Source organism: Ceratotherium simum, chromosome 21, assembly GCF_057802395.1.
Source record: "Ceratotherium simum simum isolate JZ-2026a chromosome 21, ASM5780239v1, whole genome shotgun sequence".
Classification (NCBI taxonomy): Eukaryota; Metazoa; Chordata; class Mammalia; order Perissodactyla; family Rhinocerotidae; genus Ceratotherium; species Ceratotherium simum.
In genome coordinates, this window is record NC_141920.1 from 25,765,217 (window position 1) to 25,776,000 (window position 10,784).

The window sequence follows — 10,784 nt, forward strand, 5'->3', positions numbered from 1 at the left end:
GGAAGAGGAAGAGCCCTTCAAGATCAGGGTAAGCTCAACGTTCCCTCCATTTCTTAGGGCTCCATGCTGCAAAGTGTTCAAAGAAGGCTGGCAGAGACAGTGGCAACGGGCTTCAAGAACCACAATACAACCACAATTACTAAGTCACAAACTGATCAAATGCCAGAAACCACAACTCAAATAATTCAACTTGCAAGCAAAAAGAGGGCTATTTTACTTCAAAATTAAACATAATAAAACTTAAAATAACTGAATATGAAACAATTTTCTTCATTCCTAAATAAGAAGCTAGACAATATCAAATCTTTCTGGAAGCCAGCCAGAGAACTGACGTGAGGAGAATAGGGAAAGCACCAGGCAGATATGTGGACACCCAAACCTGAAGGACAATGTTGTCCTTACCCTAACATTCTTGACCTTACACACTTGATGATGGAGACCTCAGCAACAGAGAATAAATACCGGGATAATACGCAGAAGAAAGGGAGGTGGGGAAGGCCAAAAATAAATCTAAACCCTGGAAGTCAGATATTCAAACAGGTCTCCTTGCCCAGTGATACATCCATCGATTCTGCTATTTCCAGTCTGAACCCTCAACCCAAATATCTGGGCCAGGGCAGTAGGGGTAAGAAGCTAGGATCTGTTGTACTTAATCTGTCTCCCTCTCTAGACTGAAAGTATTTGGAGGACAGGAATCATGTCTTGCTTGATTTTTATATTCTCCACAGGGAGAACACACAGTAGGTACTCCGAATTCCTGGAATGAATGGTTGAGGTTAGGGACGGAAGGCAGTTGGACTTCCAAGCATCATCATATTACAGCAGGTAGGTACCCTACTTAGCATGGTATTTCTACCTCAGACCCTAATTTTAGTAACGGTTGATTTTAATTGGTGTGAAAATCAATTTAGAGTGAGCCTTTAAGGTCTGAAGAAAAGTTATTCTTGTGCTCAACTGATTCAGGCACAGCTATCATTATTATATTGACAACATCGTTCCTCGGTGCCAGCTTACAGTATCCGCAATAACAAACTCCCAAAGCCTTAAAATGGTCTCCCTAAGCAGCGAACAACATTTGACTTCTCAGTGTAGCAGGATCATACCTTTCAGAAAGGAAATCCAGACCCAGAGAATTAATGAGTTATGGAAATGACTCTTTTAAATCTACTGCTGAGCTTGCTTTCACCAGTACAAAGAATTACAAAGGAAACTAGACAAACAGATCAACAGACACCATGCAAACAGTACCTTTAACTAGGCTTAGTAAAATCCTTACTAAAACAAATAAACAAAAGACAGCTAAACACCACATAAATGCCTGTGGAATGAAGATAACCTGGCCAATAACATTAAGCTTCTAAACCTGGCCTTCTAAAAGAGAGCTATTTTACTTCAAAATTAAACATAATAAAACTTAAAATAATTGAATACTGACTTGGAATAAAGCAATGATTCTTACCTTGACAAATACACTATTCAGCCTCTACAGATGGCATTTCAAGGGCCAGGTAACCTCAGTAGAGGTGTCTACCTCATAAAGGTAAGGCTCTAAGGAAATGCAAATTTCTGGTCTAGTGTTTTTCCAGACCTACTACTGTTTGGGAATCTCATAGTGTTTTTTATTTTCCCTTTATTATATGATTTTAAACAGTTTGCTACATATTTAAGTATAATTTTTTACAGTCTTGGACTCCAAGTCTGTCCCATGGGACAACAGCTCCAAGTTTATAATGGACTCAGCAGACAATCTGATAAATTCATCTCACAAGCAATTTTTCAGTAATCCGTCCTCTCTAAAAAGCAATATCCATCTGTTTATATACTGAAAGGTATCTGCAAACCCAGAATTTAACCCTCTGATATACTCTCAATGGTCTAGCAAAGCCCCTTCTCCTTCCAGAGATGAATTCTTAAGCCACTTCCATAAAACCAGAAACTCAGACTGTTATGAGGTAAAAATATCATTCAAGATTATCTAGTTCAATCCCTGTGTTTTACAGACAGAAAGACTGAGATCCCAGAGAGTATTGGGTAATTACAATTTGAGTTTGGCAAGCATCATCAAAAGCCCACTGAATGCTATTTCCCCCGTGGAACTGTCCTGGGCATGTTGGGAGGATGGCCAGATTTGCACTTTAGTCAGTGGAGCACTCCAAATACATGTGTCTGAGCCTTAGAAAACCTGAGTACTCAACCACAAACTCCCCATCCCTACCTCAGCATAGAGAGCAGGCGGCAGTGCACAGCCTGAATGGCTCTTTGGGGAGGTAGACTAGAACCTAGGGATAATATCCCATCCTTCCTCCCCTCCTCCCAGGAGGTACAACATATTTATTCACATGAAGGCCATTATGAAGTAACAGAAAGACACTAACACTGAGGAAAAAGGAAGGGCTGTAGAAATAGTCAAAAAACATAACAATGATATTTGGGCAGAAGCCTGTCTCTAGTTACTCACTTAAACAGTGAGGGGAAGGTAACAAGGGAGGGACCTCCAATCCTTTTTCAGTCCCCAATCCCCAGCCTTTGGGTCTTTACAAAATTTCAGGAACCTCCCAGATTACTCTATGAAGAAATAGGGCCAGAGAAGGAAAGAGGCTTGGTCAAGCCCACACACTGAGTTAGTAGCATGGACCAGACCAAATGATCCTCAGGCTCATGATTAGGCTCCCAACTTATCCCACTGTCCCTCTCTCTCTAGTTCTGAAAGTCTGTGAGCTGCACCCCATCACTGATCTGAAACTTTTCTTACAGTACCTAGGGGGCAGTTGTAGGACAGCCCGCTAACATTACGGCTGCCATCTTCTCGCCTCCAGTTGTACATTTTATATATGAAGCTAAAATGGAATAAAATTAGGTTTTTATAGACATTCGTGAAAACTGTTCTACCTCCACTTCTATCCCACTAACCCAGTGCCTAATGAAGAAAGGGGAGATGGAGGGTGGGAAGGAGAGAGGAAGGAAGAAAGAAAATACCTCTCCAAGAGACATATTGTCTAAATCATCATCTAGAATCATAAAATGTTATTGCTAGAAGGGACCCTGAGGGTCATCTAGTCATTATTTTCCATCATTACTCAGATGAATAAATCTGAACCTTTGAATAAGCCTGGACCTTTGCTACCTGATGAAAAGACTGGAGCACAGAGCAGGATCTCCCAACTCCTGTCCCTAATAAAAATCTCTCCCGGTCCCTCCCCATCCTGTCCCACCTTGACCTGCCCCACCTCACCCTCTCCCTCCAGCACTGTATCTAAGCTCCTGAGACCTGCTGCCCTTCGGGATGCAAGCTCCTGAGCTTGCGTCTTTGTTTTACTCATCTTTGTTTTCCCAGTGCCTAGCAGAGAGCAAGCAGAAGTGACTTAAAGAGGGACACACTAGTACACAGAGCAGTGTCAAAGGACACTGTCTAGAGAATAAGTAAGCTTTCCTTGGCTTAACATAAGTAGTCTTCATGGCTATGCAGGATGTCTAGGATGTCTAGGATCTAATATTTCCTCCTTTCCAAAACTACTGTTTACATCGTCCATTTTAACTAGGGATAGTTACCAGATGTGTTGTGTCACACTTTCCCTCATCTTTGCTCCTCCAGCCCTCCCCAAGAACTAGCATCAATAATTAGAAGGTAAATGAAAGCAGATGTAAGAAGATCCTGCATGAGAAATCCTCCCCCCTCTCTTACGTGCTCCTTCTCCTATGTCCTCACCTCAATAAAAGGCATCCCCATCCATACAACCGTACCAGGTAGATATCTAGAAGTCATCCTTGATTTCTTCCTTACCCTCCACACCAACAATCTTTGATTGTGTCTCATCACTCAATTCCATCTTCTTTCTACATACACATACAATACACTACCTTCATTTGAAACACCATCACCTCTTATTTGCATTACTGCAACAGCATCCTAACTGGTCTCTTTGCCTATGATGCTCTAGCCCTCCAATCCACTCCCTAAATAGACAGCCAAGAGATACCTTCTAAAATGCACACAGGATCATGGCCCCCTCACCTCAAAATGAAATCCAAACTCTTCAACCAGGACAAAGACCTTTCATGACTTGGCCTCTGCTCTGTCTACCTTGACAGTCTCACCTCTTGCCACATCCACCCATTCATGCTTTATGCTCTATCCATGAATCTTGAGAAACTTATTTAACCCACTGGGTCTGCTTCCTCACCCACAGAATGGGAATAATAACAGTACGTACCTCTCACGGTAGTTATGGGAAGAAATGAGTTAGCACATATTAAATGCTTAGAATAGCGCCTGGCAGATATAGTAAATGGCCAAGCATCTCACTTATTACCACCACCATCTCAAGACTTGCTATTCTTTCTGCCTAGAACATTATCTCTATCTCCTCCTTCACTGCCCAAATCTCTTCTTTTGCTGCCTTATGTCGATTTTTTTCTTGAGGTCTAGGCTTAACCAACTTCTCCAAGAAAGCCTTCCCCGACCCTCCGAGGCTGGGTTAGTTATCATTCCTCTGTGCTGTCATGGTGCTTGTCCCTGTCACAACACTTCTCACACTGCCTGTTTCCTTGCGTCTTCCCGACTAGGCTGTATGCACCCAAATTCCCAAGCTTACTACCATGCGTGGCAGATGCTTAGTAATTGTTCAGTGAATGGAAAACTTGCCAATAATGAGATGCCCAATGAAACAGAATCTCAACAGGTAGCCAGTTCAAATGTTGGCCAGGTGGCTGGTTGGTCTACCTGACTTTAAAGCCCCTCAACTACAAGATTCTATCCAATAAACAATTCAACACACTCTGACCTCATTATCACACTTAGGGGTTTGGACTTTAATATGTAGGCAATGCTGGGCCATCAGATTTTTAAAGAAAGTGCAACATACTCAGATATGTGCTTGTTGCTCTATTACCCATCTCTGGAACACCTCCCACCCCAATTCTCTGTTGGTATCAGGACGAAATTCCAATTACCATTCACAAACATAAACACCACATCCCATCCACCCCCCAAATACACAAAGACAAGGAAACAGTCAAACCAAAGGGAATTTTGAAAAGCTAAATGCAGCATTTAACTCCATCTTAACCACCTGCAAGCAATGAGAATCTATAAGCACCTTCTAGGAACCCAAAAGCTAATCCCTCTTGTTTGCCTTTATGAAAAGAGAAGGGCACAGAGAGGGAGCATTTCATAAAGGCAATCCATTTAATTGTCCTCTGAGTAGTTCTGATCCGATCTGCTGTCACAGCACTGCTGTTCTTGATCACTGCAGCCCCATACGCCCAAACCCCAGACAGTCAGAAAGGCAGGTGCAAACCAGGCAGGGTGAGGAGTCCCCTGGGTTCTAGTTCAAGGGTAGGAGGTCTCTTTGGAAGACACAGAAGGAAGGAACAGAGACCTCCAAAAAAAGCTTCAGTGATAAGGAACTTCAATACACAGAGTGGGAGGAAAGGGAGAGGAAGCTTAACCAGAGGTACAACCAAGCCCGGGTTCCTGCTCTGGGCTGCACGCCACACCCTACTGCAGATGAGGACTAATTAATAATCATTTTGCCTTTACAGAGCACCCTGAGGTTAAGGGAGGCACTAATAGTGCCAGGTTTGACAGTCACAAAATGACAAATATTGTATGATTCCACTTATATGAGGTACCTAGAGTAGTCAAATTCATAAAGACAGAAAATAGAATGGTGGTTGCCAGGGGCTGGGGGGAGAGGGGAATGGGCAATTAGTGTTTAATGGGTACAGAGCTTCAGGTGGAGAAAATGAAGAAGTTCTAGACATGGATGGTGGTGACATGTACAACAATGTGAATGTACTTAATGCCTCAGAACCATACATTTAAAAATGGTTAAAATGGTAAATTTTATCTTATGTATATTTTTACTAAACAAAGCACACCAGCTTTTAATTTTATTTATTTATTTTCCCCCAAAGCCTCAGTAGATAGTTGTATGTCATAGCTGCACATCCTTCTAGTTGCTGTATGTGGGACGCGGCCTCAGCATGGCTGGAGAAGCCGTGCGTCAGTGCGCGCCCGAGATCTGAACCCAGGCCGCCAGCAGCGGAGCGTGCGCACTTAACCACTAAGCCGCGGGGCCAGCCCCACACCAGCTTTAAAATTATATTGTCTGCAGCTATCAATTACTTGACCCTGAGCAAGTCAGGTAACCTCTCTAAGCCTGTTTCTTCTTCTGTAAAACAGGGATAATAGTCGTACCTAAGTCATAGGTACTGTTTGCTGAGGATTAAATGAGATACTCCACAGACAGTCCTTAGTCCAGTGACTGCTACATGGTAAGTACTTAATAAATGTTAGCTATTATTCCTACTCCTGCAACTACTACAATGCACTTTCACAGCCACTTCTCATAGTCCCCACAGAACCCTTTGAGAGTTTACAGGTAAGGAAAATTGAGGCTCAGAGAGACACGATGAGAGGCTCAGTTCATAATGCCACACCAAATCCTCTGCCCATGAGAGGGGTCCTGTCCTCCTCACTTGTTAATTCAGTGATTGAAATAAGGCAAGTGCCCTAACCTTGCTGTGTCTCAGTTCTCAATTAGAGCCGTAAAAAGGAGATATAAACAACTCTGAGGAACTCCCTCACCGAACTGTGAGAAATAAAATCAGATAATGGTTACAGAAGAGTACTATAATCCATAAATACTGTACAATAAAAGTGATGACTTATGAGAACTGCAACACCTGTGCACAAAACCTGCCCTCCTTTTAATGCTAAACTTGAGGCATGGACAGTGGCTGGGACTAACAACTTCCTTGTGATTTCAATTTATTCAGGATTCCTGGTGTTAAGGCATGAATAAGTAGTATGGCACCCTCTTAAAAGGTGGCAAGGTATGGCAGAAATAAAAATATTACTGGACTGGGAGGTAGAAGTGTGTGAATTCTAGTTTTGTTTCTGTCACTAAGGCAGTCTGTGAATTTAGACAACTTGCCCTTTCCAAGGTTCAGTTAACAGGGAAAGGGGAAAAAGAGATAAAAAAAAAGTTGGACCGGATGGTCTGTAAGACTCCTTCCAGCTCCTACATACCACAACTCCTGAATCCAGAATCTTGGAAAGGGGAAAGCATAGCGGACCTCCAGACTCCAAAAAACTAATGCAAACATCAGGAGACTCCTCTAGATGTGGCTTAGGAACTCCCCTGCCTGATTTTTAGACACTCCCCACACCGGGAATCAAACACACTGGAAAACTAGAAGAACACTTGCCAAAGTTAATTTGAGTTCACTTTTACCCCTCTGGGCCTTATCTGAAAATAGAAGAAATAAAACCCTATTTGAAGGCAGGGAGTTGAAGCAGTTGACTTGAGCTACTTCCTGCTCCCTCTCCCCCAACTAGGAGCTATAAATGTCAACACTAAAGAGAACACGCCAGGTCTAGGGCGAGGAACTTGCCATAAACAAAATAAAGGATAGAACTCACTGTTTATAATGACTTAAACCTTCCTTGAGCCAAAACCCCAGGAACCCAGTTGTGCTAGAGTCCCCTGCATCCATCAACCTATAACAGGCAATACTAGCAAAAAATTATAGTAACTTCCTTTCCCTCGGACCTCCCGTAGCTTTCAACCATAGTATAGTGGACACTGGCCCAGGAGTCAGAGAGAATGGAGTTGTCTGTAACGGTGTGACCCAAGGGTAAATCAAAATCTCCTCTGCACTAAGAGATTACACAAGCTCATACTAAGAAATAAATAACAGGTACTAACACCACGGCTTTACACTCTGTGGCTACTAACTGATCTGGAGCAAATTATTTAACCTCTCTGCACCTTGTTTTCTGCTTTTGTAAATGCAGATGACCCCAGAAGGCCGTGGTGAGCATTAAATGAAATAAGGCTTATGAAGTTCCTAAGTCCATTAAATGTTACTTGTTGGTATTAAACGCTTCACATTATTTGCTCCCTCTATGAATCCACAAACACCTTGCGAGGCGACTTTCCCCCATTTCACAGAGCGGCAAACTGAGGCTCGGCCGCGAAGGGGGCTGCGTGAAGCGCGGCACACCGCCCCGGCTCGAGGGCCTGTTTGTTCCTCTCCAAGTCCAAGGTGTGCAATGAGCCCAGGACCAGCCGAGATGGGGGCCGAGGCGGCGCTCAGGCCCGTGGGGAGCGAGGCAGGACCAGTTCTGCGCGCCTCCGGGAGCCTGCACACCCAGCCCGCCAGGGAGAGCCGGAAGAAGCCCGGGGCCGGGGCCAGAGCCGCGGCCGGGCTCGCCTGAGGCCTCCCCGGCGCGGCCTCCACTCCCCTCCCGGAGCGGGGCGGGGCGGGGCGCGAGCACAAAAGACTCCAACTTCCGAGCGGGCGCGGGCCCACCCCGCCAACTCCTGGCCCAGGCCTGGCCCGCGGGGAGGAAGCGGGCAGGGAAGGCCAGGGCGGCCGGGAGCGGGCGCGGATGGGCCGGGCCGGCGACCCAGGGCGGCTGGCCCGGGAGGGGGAGGGTGCGGGGGGGGGGGCTGGGAGTTACTCGTGCTCCCGGGACTCCCAGAATGGCCGAAAAAAGAGTTTCTAAAAACGGGCAGTGGCCGGCGCGAAGAGGCGGACGACAGAAAAGGAACAAGGGACAATCCCCCCCCACCCCTAAGGAGACGCCCGCGGCCCCCACTTACCCGCGCCGAGAGGTCTGGAGGTAGTCGCGCCGCGCGGAAGGAGGAGGTGCCGCCGCACTCGGTGGCGGAAGGGAGGGAGGGAGAAAGGGAGGAAGAAGGCGGCCCCGGCCGCGGCGTGAGGAGCTGAGCACACGCGCGGGACTCGCCTCCGCCGCCACTACCGCCCCCTCAGCTTCTCCCGGCTCAGATCTCCCTGCTCCCGCACCGCTCGCCCGCCCCACCACACTGACAGGCGCGCGAGCCCCGCAGCCGCGAGTCCTTCCCTCGGCCGGCACCACTGAGGCGCGCGGGGGTGCGGGCGCCCGGAGTGGCTTCCCTCAGATCGGCCCCGCCCACCGCTCCAGCCTTGGCCCCGGGCCCTCCCTCCCCCTCTCCGTCTCCGGGGAAGGACACGGGGACACACAAGCGCGAGGAGTCCACAGCCCCGCCCTGACACAGCCTGCTCTCCAGGCACATGGGCTCTCCCCACCCCCCCAACCTGGCTTTGGAAAAGTCCAGAGCTTCGGCCGGGGCGGGGCCTGACAAGGAGGAGGGACTGAAGAAGGAGCCTGGGGAGGCGGGGCTGAGGGCGGGAAGAGAGACCCGCTTACACCAGTACGGAGCCGGAGGCGGGGCGGGGCTGAGAGGGTGATGACACCCGAGAAGAGAGGAGCGTGAGACGGGCATGGAAGACCGTGGAGGCCTCGCGGAGCCAGACGCGGGGGCAGTGCTTGAAAGGAGGGGCTGTGGGCGGGGCTGGAAGGAGGCCGTACCCGGAGGAGGAGTCGAGGGTGGAGGGAGGCCCGGACGAGGCTGGAGAAGGCGGGGCTCTTAATGGAAGGGGCTGGAGGCCAGGCTGAAGAGAAGCCCAGAAGGGAGGAAAGATTGAAGCGAGACAGAAGGAGGCGGGCCCGGAAGCCGGGCAGGGAGGAGGGGGCCCAAAGGTGGCCATTCTGGGGAGGAGCCGGAAGGAGGCGTGACCCCCAAGAAGGATCGCGGGGGTGGTGCCGGGGGTAGGCGGGGCCTGGAGATGGGGCCCAAACAGGTCGGCAGGGGGCGGGGCCCGAGGGATGGGGGAGAGACGAAGCGGGAAGGAGAGTCAGGTTCTTTCGCTTTCAAGGAACCAGGCGAGTGGGCTGGGCGAGGATCGCTCCTCACTGCCTCGGCTGGGACTGGGCGGAGAGGCCGCCGTGAGGGTGGGTCTGGGGCGGACGTGCCACTCCCACTTAAAGGAACAAAAGCAAAGTTAAATTCAAGTACCGTTACCCTTCTCAGGTGCAGGAAATGTTTTATAACTTGATCTGAGTGATGATCCTCCCTCCTGAATATTTCTCCTGTCGGAAACTCTCACCTAAATCAGTGTTCCAGCCTCCACGGAACAGCCGGAGGGGTCTTCTGAGAGCACAGGAGGACCATTGCCCTTCGGTCTTCAGCTGTAGACCTCTCTGAAGGCTGGGAAGTGTCCAAATTCTCCATGCGTCGCCGACCGGTGATTTCGTGATTGTATTTTTCACATGGCTTCGCCCAGAACCTGCTTAAGAGACGGAATTCCCGAGAACGGGGCAAAGTTTGAATTGAATCCTGGCTCTGACAGACCAGCAGTTATAGCTCTCTTAGTGTTGTTTGATGACTTCCATGTCTCGCTTCAAAAGGAAAACAAATCAAATTAGAGAGAGGGTGACACTGAGACCAAGGCCAGGAATGTGCTTCCTCCACCCCTTCTAACTTCTGGTTCCTTCTTAGGCCTCAGGTCTCTTAAATATCTCCTCCTCAGAGAGGCCTTCCCTAAACACTCCTCCTGAAGATGTTCTCTAGTTTGGCCTCTTGTTCATTTCCTTTATGGCATTTCTTTTCTTTTTTCTTTTCCTTTTTTTTTTTTTTTTTTTGGCTGGGGAAGATTAGCCCTGAGCTAACATCTGTGCCAATCTTCCTCTATTTAGCATGTGGGTTGGTGCCACAGCATGGCTGGCAAGTGGTGTAGGTCCATGCCCGGGACCCAGGCTGGGCTGCTGAACTGGAGCATGCAGGAGCTTAACCACTAGGTGGGGGGGCCGGCCCCTCTTCATGGCATTTCTTGGTCTTGTCATTTATTTGTCTATGTGTTTTTGCCTGTCTCCTCCACTAGAAGGTAAGTTCCGTGAGAGCAGGAATCTTTGACTGTGGTGTACATCACTGAGTTACCAGACCTAGTGC

At 48.1% G+C, this 10,784-nt stretch overlaps 1 protein-coding gene across 6 annotated transcripts in view; it reads right to left on the reverse strand.

The window, feature by feature from the left end:
* Positions 1–8,875, reverse strand: part of RALY (RALY heterogeneous nuclear ribonucleoprotein) — a 77,477-nt gene extending 68,602 nt beyond the window's left edge. For 2 of the 6 annotated variants that reach the window (XM_014796818.2, XM_087445382.1), the window contains exon 1: positions 8,613–8,873. The gene's annotated coding sequence lies outside the window, so the exon portion shown is untranslated. Of the gene's footprint in view, positions 1–8,612 lie in introns of all 6 variants that reach the window. The other 4 variants (XM_087445383.1, XM_014796819.2, XM_004442455.3 and 1 more) reach the window with 4 other exon arrangements.
* Positions 8,876–10,784: the final 1,909 nt, after the last annotated feature.